Here is a 12,619-nt window from a genome sequence, read left to right as displayed (position 1 = left end):
TAGCGGGTCACAAATAGGTATTCTGAAATTTCTTCCTAGGCCTTCCTTATCCCAGCCCACGTCCTTTCTTAAGCCAATACGAAATGCCGTATCATAAGGAACTGGTTGGTTGGTTGGCATCCATTCGTCTCGAGAAGCGACGGCGTAGCACTAGCTAGGTAAGAAGTCTGTACTGCCTTGAGTGGCTAATGTAAAGCCTCACTCTTGAGTGGCAATCCTTAGAGCATTTGCAGCAGATGAAGTCTGTTGGGGCCGATACTGAGACTGCCCGTACCTTTCTCTTAGCTCTCCTGTCGGTCTGCTGTACGTGCCTTACAACTTCAGCTCTCTGAACGCCTTCCCTGATGGTGCCTCTCCATAGCGGACGATCTTCAGCTACACCTTCCCATGTGTTGGTGTTGATGTCCATTGTCTTCATGTCACGTTTGCACACATCTTTGAAGCAAAGATGCGGCCTTCTCATGGGACGAGACCCCTCGCATAGCTCTCCATACAGCATGTCCTTCGAGATGCGACCTGCTCCCATTCGACGCACATGACCCAACCACTTCAGGCGTCTCTGGATGAGGAGTGAAAACATGCTGAGGATGCCGGCACGCTGGATGAACTCTGCATTTGTCACCCTATCCTGCCATTTTAAGTGCAGGAGTCGTCTGAGGCAACGAAGGTGGAAGGTGTTGAGCCTCTTCTCCTGGCCAGCATATGTTGCCCAGGACTCAGAGCCGTATAGCAGGGTGCTGAGGACGCTGAGGAGCTTGGTGTTCTTGGTCAGCTGACTGTTGTTCCATACGCGCCTGTTCAGTTTGGCCATGACTGCAGTAGCTTTCCCTATTCTATTGCTTATCTCATTGTCAAGGGAGAGGGAACTGGGGATTGCTGAACCAAGGTAGGTGGAAGAGTCCACTTCCTCCAGATGTGTGACATTAATGGAGATGTCTGGAGGAGAGTCATTGCCTTGGGTCAAGATCTTAGTCTTTTTCAGGCTGATGGTTAGTCCAAACTCTTTACAGGCATGGCACAGACAATCAACAAGCCTCTGCAATCCCGCTTCTGTGTGCGATACCAGAGCAGCGTCGTCAGCGAACAGCATTTCTTGGATAAGAACCTCTCTAACTTTGGTTTTGGCATGCAGTCGGGCGATGTTGAATAGCCTCCCGTCTGCTCTGGTACGGATGTAGATGCCCTCTGTGCAGTCAACAAAGGCGTACTGAAGGAGCATGGAGAAGATTCCGAAAAGTGTCGGTGCGAGGACACAGCCTTGCTTCACACCGCTGTTCACAGGGAAGGCATCAGAAGTTCTCTCGTTGTAGCAGACTTTACTTTGCATGTTCTCGTGAAAGGAAATGATAATTTGGAGCAGTCTCGGGGGGGGGAATCCAATCTTCTGCAGGAGACTAAAGAGTCCACTTCGGCTGACCAGGTCAAAGGCTTTCGTCAGGTCTATGAAGGCAATGTACAGCGGCTTTTGCTGCTCACGGCACTTCTCCTGCAGCTGGCGTAGTGAGAAGCGCATGTCTACTGTAGATCGGCCTGCCCTGAAGCCGCACTGCGACTCTAGATACACCCGGGAGGCAAGACTCTGCAGGCGTGCCAGAACTACACGTGCGAAGACTTTTCCGACAACACTTAAAAGAGAGATGCCTCTATAGTTGTTGCAGTCGCTGCGGTCTCCCCTGTTCCTGTAGACAGTGACGATATTGGCATCACGCATATCTTGGGGGACGTGGCCTTTTCCCAGCAAAGACACAAGAGCTCATGGAGGTGTTGCAGTAGTACTGGCTTGCCGCTTTATAGAACTTCTGGTGGGATACCATCATTTCCTGGAGCCTTCCCGCAGGATAGACGATCAATGGCTTTACTGAGTTTTCTTTTGTAGGCAGGGCATCCAATTCCTCCATGATTCAAAGGCTAGTTAAAGTGACCAAGGCAGCATCTGTTACCTTATTTTGGGGTGCATAAAGTTCCAGGTAATGTTCTACCCAGCGTTCAAGCTGCTTACATTGGTCTGTGATGGCTTCTCCAGTCTTTGTCTTCAACGGTGCAGTCTTGATGGTGGTGGGACCGATTGCAGCTTTAATGCTGTCGTACATGTCCCTGGTATTTCCGCTGACTGCAGCTGTCTGAATCCTGCGGCACAGGTTCAACCAGTAGTCATTAGCACAACGGCGTGCAGTCTGTTGAACCTTGTTGCGAGCAGTTCTTAGGACATTGTGTGTACTAGATATAGGGTTCTGCTTGTAGGCCAGCAGGGCTTTCCTCTTGGCTTCAACATCTGATTGCATCTCATCCCAGTGAGTTTCGTACCAGTCTTCGCTCCGACGTTCCTTCTTCCCGAACACAGAGAAGGCTGAGGAGTAGATAGTATCCCGAGGTGGCATCATTTACTATCAATATCATTGTCATTTGGAATTGAAGTGATCATTTTCTCATGGAACGTGCTTTGAAATCGTCGACATTTCTCTAGGTCGTTGTTACAGCAGGTGTTGATGTGTGGGAGACCTTTGGTTTTGGTTCGATGTATTTTCTTTGTCATCAATCTCACTTTGCTACTGACGAGGGAGTGATCTGAGTCGCAGTCTGCGCTGTGATAGCTCCGTGTGTGGAGAACACTGCTAAGGTCTGTACGCTTGGTGATGACAAGATCAAGTTGGTGCCAGTGTTGAGACCGAGGATGTCTCCAGGAGACTTTTTGGCGTTCTTTACCTTTGAAATAGTTGTTTGTCACATACAGACCACGATGGCAGCACAGCTCCAGCAGCCGCTGTCCATTATCATTCATCTTTCCCGTGCCTTGGTGGCCGAGGCAGGAAGACCAGGTGTTGTAGTCAGCTCCCACTCTAGCATTAAAATCTCCTAGAAGATAAAAGTCTTTCAGTGTTGGGGATCCTGGATATGATCTCATCCAAGTCTTCATAGAACTGGTCTTTAGTCTCTGAGGTGGAGCAAAGTGTCGGTGCATAAATGCTGTAGATGTTGATGAAGCCCACTGTTGTAGACAAACGCAGAGTGAGTATTCTCTCTGCCCCGCGAGTTGGTGGTCCAATGGTGGAAGCCAGAGAGTTCTTCACGGCGAAGCCCACCCCGTGCTGTCTTGGGCCGTCCTGTGACAGAACCTTCCAAAAGAAGGTGTAATTGGCTTCCTTGATAGAACCACTGTCTGCCAGACGGGTCTCCTGTAGACAGGCAATGTCAACATTTAGTCTTGATAGTTTCTTGTCGATAACAGCAGTCTTTCGGGCATCATTAATCTATTCGATGTCGTTATTAAAACCAGGGCACATGGTTCGAACTTTCCAGGTTGCTAGTCGAAGAGTTGGAGTCTTCATTTTCACTTCTTAGCTTGTAATTCTCTTTTCCTATCTGACGGATGCATGATTTAGGCCTACATTTTGCTTATCAGATTGAGCTTCTGCCCGATAATTGCTACTTCTTACATAGTGTCAACATCTTGAGACGTCGCTGGAGTGTCTTCCCCAGAGTGCTACGAGCCTGGGCTGATGGGAAATGGAGAACTTGTGCTGCCCATACATCAAGTTCCCCCTCTCTGCGTTGCTGATGTAGTCCAAAGGAAAGGATGAACCAGTACAATTTGGCACCAGCACAGCTGCAGGAGTTGACGGAAGGTAAGGCAATACGTTGCTCGACCGCCTTAGGGACTCCACTCCGGATTTCTGTAGGGTTTAATCCTTAGCGTTTTCTTCTCCCGAAGATAAGGAACTAACCAATGAAAATCGCATATTACTTTGACGTAGGGTCAATACACGCGTGTGCGCGGCATGTCCCCTTGCTCACGCTCATTTCGCGCATCAAGGTACATGTGCGCGCAGTTACTGACAAGCGCGCCTATCACCGATGTCTGCAGCTTTACTATTCTTAACAACGTACTTAGGACAGGGGTGGAGCTTTCCTAAACATTTTTCTACAATTCTTTCCTAAGTGCATTCTAGAATACCAACTTCTTCCTAAGTCAGAAATTTGCATACTCCCGCCCCTTTCCTAAGTTTCTTCCTAAGGCTAGGAAAAAAAAACAACTTAGGAACAGACTTAGGAAGAAACTTGGAAGATTTTCAGAATACCACTTAGGAAAAAAATCCTGACTTAGGAAGAAATTTCTTCCTAGGAAGGATTTCAGAATACCACCCCAAATACTTTAGATCTATAGTCTAGTCCAGGGACCAGGCCAGGCACTTCAATTACCTTACTGTTACACAGAATGCCATTCATTCCTAGAAATGACAAGACCTAGTCTAGGTCTAACGTTAGGTCCTAGATCTTACAGATCTAGATTAAACAGAAAGTAGAAGAACCTTATAAGCTGGTGATGGTAACAATTCTCCTCACTATGTCGTGTGACATGTGCAGTTTCTGCTTTTTTTTTCCATGGGGAAAACAGCAGACTCCTGGCCATCTGTAGACCGAGTGTATTTACTGTGTTTTTTTCCATTGGGAAACTACCCAAAATCAAGGGTAAGTCACCGCAGTAACTACATTTTCCTAAATAACATTTAAAAATAACGGAAACAATTTTTTTTCCTAGGTATTGTTAGACATTTAGACTAGGTATGGTGCATAGTCAAACCACAAAATTATTTTTGAATGTTTCTGTGTTTTTAACGAATCTGCAAAAAACGCAAAATAGCATTTATCTCAGCTCAGCAGATATGTAGTTATTGCTTTCTTCCGGTGGGGGGGGGGGGGCAGATTTCCAATTCATTTCTTTCTATAAAACATTGATTTTATAAATCACATTTATTTGATTTATACATAGAGGAGTGTTATGATAATGAATGATATTTTTATTAACTCTTGGTGGCCACTGGACTTGACCTTCATCCTTTCACCCATATCAGTTTAGGCATTTTTGAACGTTGAACTGTTAGTTTTTTTTTTTTTTTTGCTATTACTGTTGTTTTCTCTGTACAATTGTATATGCATTAATGATTTTGTCACTTAAGTGAGATTTATGTTTGTGTTATATATTGTGGAAAAAATGAATAGATATGAACTTGAACTTGAACTTGAATTATTTCCATCCTTATGACGAACAATTTTCCCATGGACGTTTTTAGCCGAGGATATTGGCTGACAATTACATATAAATTTTAACCAAGGTAAAGTTACTGATGAGCACAACACCTCACCTATTACCACCACCATGTTCATGAAAATAATTCTAAAGTTATTCCTTGGTTTTTGCTAACACGTGCACTAACATACATCTAACTGGACTTTCCTAGCTGAAGAAGTGACTGGAATTAGTGTTTTTTTTTAATACAATTACAATGACCTTTGTCTTAACAGTTTAGAATTTCACCACAATCACTTCAAAGATCATAGAAACAGTTGAGTATGTTCACATTTTCTACAAATAAGATTCACCATATTTCTTGATGAATTTGCAGCTGAAAACGTCATTTTTGTTAGCCTAATTTCAGAGACCTTCAGGAATTTACCCGAAAATATAATAAGTGCACCTACTGTAGCACACCTATGCCAGGTAACATGGAAGTCTACCTTATGCAAGCCTACCAGTTTTCTTTTCTTTTTGTGCGTGTGTGTGTGTGTGTGTGTGTGTGAGTAAAGCGTGTCAACAACGTGTTGAACTCAGGAAATATCTGGAGCAGGAAATGCACTCACGCCTGACACTAGATTCTCTTCAAATTCCTGGAACGCGATGCTGCTCGAGTTTTGCAAGTCATCAGTTAATACCGCCTCCCTTCCATCAATCCGGTTGATAGTAATCTGGCCCATATACTGTCGGGAGACTTTAAGGGGGATACAAAGGCAGCAAAAAATAACTTCAAAACCTGAAAAACTTAACATCTTACAGTTCTACGTTGATTCGAAAAACATTCCCTCCCGAAAATCAACAACAGCAAATGTATTGGAACGTAGTTGTGCGTGGCTGATTTGATAGGTTAAATCTTGACATCCCGATTATAGAACTCGTAACAAATATACTGGCCGAGTACGATCAGATCAAAAAAAAATTGTAAAGACGCTAAGAAAATCTGTGTCATTTTATTACGGTTTCATTCCATCTCTTTCAGACATCTACCATCTACGATCTGCCATATACAGTTTGAAGAAATTTACACAACAATAAAAGCTAATTCTAAGGTGTAATGATTTTCCCGATACTGATGTGGTTATAGCGAAGAAGAATAACCATGTATAAGATGGAGGTTTTAATTGAAGAAAGAAACAGCCCTGTAACTTTAATAATAAAGTAAACTCTATTAAGTGCAAAGATGGACTGACGAGACGCAGACTAGTTTTTCCTTCCAGAGCTGCCAGAGCCATATTGCCATGGACACACAAGTGATTACGTTTGGAAAGCGTATGCTTGTTTTCCATCATCCAAGGACCTGTCGTAAATAACAGATATTAGCCATAGGCACAGAAATTGCACCAAGGAGTTTTCTGTGAGACACGGGGGACTGGCTATCTTACCGAAGCACTCGCCGTTTATTTCCACTCTTTCACGATCGCACACCAATCCAGCCCCAGTGGGAACATCAGTGCTTGTCACTTTGGTGCGTGCTGACGTGGCAGTCCCAGTGGGAACATCAGTGCTTGTCACTTTGGCGCGTGCTGATGTGACACTAGCCCCAGTGGGAACATCAGTGCTTGTCACTTTGGCGCTTGCTGACGTGGCAGTCCCAGTGGGAACATCAGTGCTTGTCACTTTGGCGCGTGCTGACGTGGCAGTCCCAGTGGGAACATCAGTGCTTGTCACTTTGGCGCGTGCTGACGTGGCAGTCCCAGTGGGAACATCAGTGCTTGTCACTTTGGCGCGTGCTGATGTGACACTAGCCCCAGTGGGAACATCAGTGCTTGTCACTTTGGCGCTTGCTGACGTGGCAGTCCCAGTGGGAACATCAGTGCTTGTCACTTTGGCGCGTGCTGACGTGGCAGTCCCAGTGGGAACATCAGTGCTTGTCACTTTGGCGCGTGCTGACGTGGCAGTCCCAGTGGGAACATCAGTGCTTGTCACTTTGGCGCGTGCTGACGTGGCAGTCCCAGTGGGAACATCAGTGCTTGTCACTTTGGCGCGTGCTGACGTGGCAGTCCCAGTGGGAACATCAGTGCTTGTCACTTTGGCGCGTGATGACGTGGCGACTTGGGTTGATCCCGACGGCATGGTTGGATCTTCTGTTGCAGTATTGGCGGTCGTCTCATTAAGCACAGATGGTAGTGTCGTTGGTACATCACTCTCGTTCGTTAACATTAGTACGGCCGTGGAAATAACGGTGTTTTCTTGACTCGACGACGATAGCGTTGACGGGTCTACTGGTCTTGTCGAAGCATCTGAGGAAGCATCCAAGGAAGAGGTAATAGTTGTATATGATAATATATATATAAAAGAATGGGCCGTGACGCGAGAAAAGAGCCCTTCCTTAGCGCTGCCGCGCACAAGCGCCATAAACCGTCGCTGAAGTTTGACAAACCAATACGCGCAATGATCAGCTACCTTACTGCGTACACATGCATGTAGACGCATCAAAAAGTGGCAGGATTTGGACAAAACATGCTTTTTAAATTTCGTAATTAGGGCATTTTGGAGTGGAATTTCAGTAGACGGTTTGCATATCAAAGTACGTCAGAGTTCATTCTACAATGTAAAAAATAATTTTCGGTATTCTATGCCCTAAGGGCTCTTTTGTCGCGTCGCATTCCAACTCGATTAGCTTTCTTTCTTTTTTTGTATGTATCTATGGCGGGAGTCTGGCGGTGTGGAAAGCTATTGAGAGAACACTTAATTGTTGATGTCGTTGTCTGAAACACAGAGGAGCAAAACCCAGCTGACTGCAAATTGACTTGACTCCTTTACAACTTTCCCTCGGCAATCAAATACCAACTTTGTCGTGTTTTTTTAAGGTCAACGGCCCATGAAAAACTTTCTGTAGGGAGAAAAATAATCTCCTTTGTCTTGCATTCGTAGAATCTTGAATTGTGGCCTTTTTCTTCGGAAATCGAAGTTTTCCCATCGTAATCTAGAGTAGATATCTACGTACAAGATGGCGACGCCAGCAGGTAATACACTGCTACATGTACCCCAAAGCCGCAGAAAACCAGCGAAACGCTGGGCACTGCGAGAGCCGGAACTTCCCCGGGCGAAACCGCCACGGAAACATGTACCGCTGCGAAGCTCGAGCTAAAGCGCTCATCATCGGCAGGGAAACCCTCCGACACGGAACGGAAAAGTGATGTGGGAAAACCCACCGCGAACATGTGCAAGATCTCGGGGACTAAGAAAAAAGTGCAAAAAAAAAAAAAAAAACCGAGGAAGAGGAGGAATTCACGGAATTACGAGGCAGATTGGACACACTGGAGTCCCTGATGGAAAGAATGGTGATTTTTTTTTTTTTTGCCGAAGTCTAGTACAACCGCGCCTCGCCCCACTTGGGCATGGCTACCATCGGCATAAGCGTGCACAGCTACAACCGCGGAGAACGTAAATTACCTCGACGATCGTGAGAATGATTTTGAACCTTTTGATACGAAGAATATGGGTAAATGCCCTATGAATCCCATGATGGATGAGACTGATTCAGCACAAGAGGAGCTGGATAATGAACTTGAAGATGGAATCCCTCCGTTTGCGCAAAAATTCACAATCCCCACCGGGGTTGGTAATGCTATTCACAAGGATTTGGCAAAATCAGCACAGTACCTCATGTCTCACCAGCTCGAGGAGAATATGCTGGAGGAAGCTGGGGGCAAATATCCTCCCCCAAGTTAACTGTACTCCTCTGTGCTGCCCTAAGGTAAACGCAGAAATTTGGGGAAATCTGTCTCCACACACAAGAAGCCGTGACCTAAAGCTACAGCGTATCCAGAAATCGTTGACGAGAGGACTCACTGCATTCATTCATACCCTGTCTCCTGACAGCCTTACAGAAACTCAGCAGAACGCGCTGGCATTGCTTTGCAATGCAAATTTTGAGGTCAACTGCTTACGTAAAGAACAAATCAAGCCGGATTTAAATGCCAAATACTCACACCTTTGCAAATGAGCAACTCCAGTTAGTCAATATACCTTTTTGGTGACGACTTGACTAAGAGAGTAAAAGATCTCACTGAACAGCAAAGAGCTGCAGCTGGTGTAGTGCGTAGACAACGTTAGCTACGGCCCCATTACCATCCGTACAGGACCCAAGCGTCTGAATCTCAGTACCGCAGACAAGGATGGAACAGTGCCACCGGCACATCAGGAACCTTCGCTAGTAACCGGCCCTCAAGTGGGAACTACTGTTAGACCAGCGAACACAGACTGGCAGACCTTACCGAGCACGAGCTCCACCTCACACTCAAACCACGAGCATGCTGAAACAACCTCAATCCCCCCAGCGGCCACAGGCAGCAAGGAGAAAGTAACTACACCATTACCCAAAGAGGTAGGTAGCACATGCAATTTCTATGGATGTTTTGAAAATACTGAGAGTTCTGCTTCCACATTTAGATCTAGATCTACATCATGTACGGGTTGATCAAGATTGCATATCAAATATGCCTGTTGGAGGTTGATTGTGTCATTTCTATCACAGATGGTGTAACTTAACGTCAGATCAATTTCTGCTATCAGTAGTGCAAGGCTATGAGATTGAGTTTGATCTTTTCAAAGGGGCCCCGCACGAAATAAGCCCCTCTATGAATACAAAAAGAGTCCAGAAGAAATGAACCAGATCACAAATGAGATACTGGCCCTGCAAGCAAAAAACGTCATTGAACCTTTCTCTTTTGAAGAGGGAGAATTCCTCTCAAACATATTCACCAGACCAAAGAAAGATGGGGGTACTCGCATGATCTTGGACCTATCAGAGCTCAATAAAAGCCTGAATGTACAACATTTCAAAATGGACAATATCTACACTGCTAAACATCATATTTCCCCGCAGTGGTATCTTGCATCAATCGACCTCCGAGACGCATATTATTCCATACCAGTAGCCACTAGAAGTAGAAAATACTTGAGATTCATATGGCAGGGTGAGCGCTGGCAATTTCGAGCACTGCCAAATGGGCTTAGCACAGCCCCTAGACTTTTCACAAAATTGCTGAAGCCAGACTTTGCAGAACTGCGACAGGAAGGCCACAGATGACACCATTATCATTGGGGAGACAAAAGAAAAGCTCAAAGAAAGCGTTGCTGCTACTACAAAAACCCTCTCAGAACTAGGATTTATCATCCACAATGAAAAATTAGTGCTCACACCGACACATGAACTAACCTTCCTTGGATTTATCCTGAACACTGGGGATATGACTATAACATTACCCCAGACTAAGGTACAAGAAGTGAAGGATGTATGTCGTGAGTTAATGGCTGCTGATCTCCCGTCAATCCGTCAATCCGAATGGTAGCTAGAGTGATAAGGAAGCTAATAGCAACCTTCCCAACCGTTGAGCATGGTCCTCTGTATTACAAATCTATGGAAAGGGACAAAATTACAGCCCTCAAACAAAACAGGGGCCACTTTGACAGGAAGATGAAATTGTCTCCTGAAGCAAAAGAAGAACTAAAATGGTGGGCAAACAATGTATCAAGGGCTTCTTCCCCAATCGTTAGGAAAAAAAACCTGACATGAAACGACACACAGATGCCAGTGGCATGGGATGGGGAGCCACATACCTCCATACACAAACAGGAGGACGTTGGAATGAGTCAGAGGCAGAAATGGCCCAAGACAATCAAATCAATTTTCTAGAAACTCTAGCTGCTGGACTAGGAATAAAATCCTTCTGCAATAGTAGACATGACATACATGTTATGGTGAGAATTGATAACACCACTGCAGTATCCTATTTGAACATGTGAGGCTGTAAATCAGCAAATTGTGACAAAATGGCAAGAGAAATTTGGCAGTGGTGCATTTCTCGAAATATTTGGATCACAGCAGCGCATGTGCCTGGTAGGTTTAATACAGTTGTGGCAGATGAAAGTTCAGGAAAATTTAATGACCGAACCGAGTGGAAACTCAACAGAGAAGTGTTCAGTGAAATAGTTTCCCACTTCGGTATGCCAGAAATAGACATGTCTGCTTCAAGACTCAATGCACAAGTAAGAAAATATGTCACTTGGCACTCAGACCCTGGAGCGTTTGCAGTCGATGCATTTACACTGGACTGGAAGCGATTTGCCTTTTATGCATTTCCTCCGTTCTGCATGATCACCAAATGCTTGCAGAAAATCAGAGAGGATAAAGCCAGGGGACTACTTCTTGTTCCAAATTGGCCCACTCAGGCGTGGTTCCCACACTTGATTAACATGATGGAGGGGGAACCCTTGTTTATCCAGAGGCGAGAAGATTTGTCACTTCTCCCTGTAGTAAACACAGTGCACCCACTTAATATCAGTACTGATTTCTTATGTTGCAGGTTATGTGGCAACACTTTGAAAATTGGGGACTAAGCAGTCTAACCGTGGACATCATTACAGCCTCATGGAGAGCATCAATCTGCAAGCAATACCAAGTTTGCATAACACAGTGGTGCAGATTCTGCCATCGCAGGAATACAAGTTACCTTCAGATCAAAGTGGAAGTGGTACTAGAATTCCTTATCAGTTTATTCCATGACAGAAAACTCATGACAGAAAACTCAGTTACAGTGCATTCAACACGGCACGTGGCGCCCTATCCACCTTTCTGATTCTTACGGACAGCAATGAGACTGTGAGATCTCACCCAATGATAAACAAATTGATGAAAGGTGTTTTCCAACTGAGACCTGTATTGCCTAGATATGCAGAAATCTGGAATGTTAGCTCAGTCCTCAATTTTCTACGGAAATTGGCCTCTGCGAATTCGTTAAACCACAGAGATTTAACAATCAAAATGTGTATGCTAATGGCATTGATATCGGCACAAAGAGTACAAACTTTGAGTGTGTTGAAGATGGATAAAATGACACTGAAGGAGAGTCATGTGACCTTCCAGTTAGATGAACTCTTGAAGCAAAGCAGAGCAGGTAACTGTAAACTCAAATCATGAGTTAAGATTAGAAGCATACCCTCCGGACAGGCGATATGTCTTGTGAAATAATATACAAAGCACTATACAATGTATGTTCAGCGCACCAAAAGAATCCGCAGAAATGGAAACTTTTTCTTTGTGAGCTACAATAGACCACACAAAAGAGTAACAACGCAATCCTTGTCCCGGTGGATAAAGACCGGATGGCAAAGAGCAGGTGTTGATACAGCCGTCTACAAGGCACATTCGACACGGGCAGCGGCAACCTCAGCGGCCGTCAAAGCAGACCTCCCAGTCGACCAGGTCTTAGCTCGTGCTGGGTGGACTTCAGAGAAAACCTTCAGAAGGTTCTACAAGAAACCCCTTGAAAGTACAAACAATTTTGCTCAGGCAGTCCTACAAGACGATTCACAGCTTTAGGAACTGTCCCCGAAGCCATGTAAATAGAACTGGAAATAAAGTAACCAGATTATCTTGAACCGAAGGACTGGAAATGAAAACCAGATGTTTAGAATACTGATCTACAATGCACTTGCATGTATGTGCGATCAGGACGATATCCTGTGGAACATTATGTCACAGACTATGAGAAGAATGGTTATGCATGAAATTATTGCCCATTCAGGATGAGAGCACAATGA

At 44.9% G+C, this 12,619-nt stretch overlaps 2 pseudogenes; both read left to right on the top strand.

The window, feature by feature from the left end:
- Positions 1 to 7,191: 7,191 nt before the first annotated feature.
- Positions 7,192 to 9,381, top strand: LOC139721656 (uncharacterized; annotated as a pseudogene).
- On the top strand, positions 9,306 to 12,398 carry LOC139721669 (uncharacterized; annotated as a pseudogene).
- The last annotated feature ends 221 nt before the right edge of the window (positions 12,399 to 12,619 follow it).

This window comes from Diadema antillarum, unplaced genomic scaffold, assembly GCF_040938485.1.
Source record: "Diadema antillarum isolate AM-2024a unplaced genomic scaffold, OU_Dant_1.0 scf00000146, whole genome shotgun sequence".
Classification (NCBI taxonomy): domain Eukaryota; kingdom Metazoa; phylum Echinodermata; class Echinoidea; order Diadematoida; family Diadematidae; genus Diadema; species Diadema antillarum.
The sequence above is the reverse complement of the archived record's forward strand: the minus strand, read 5'-3'. Positions and strand labels throughout refer to the sequence as shown.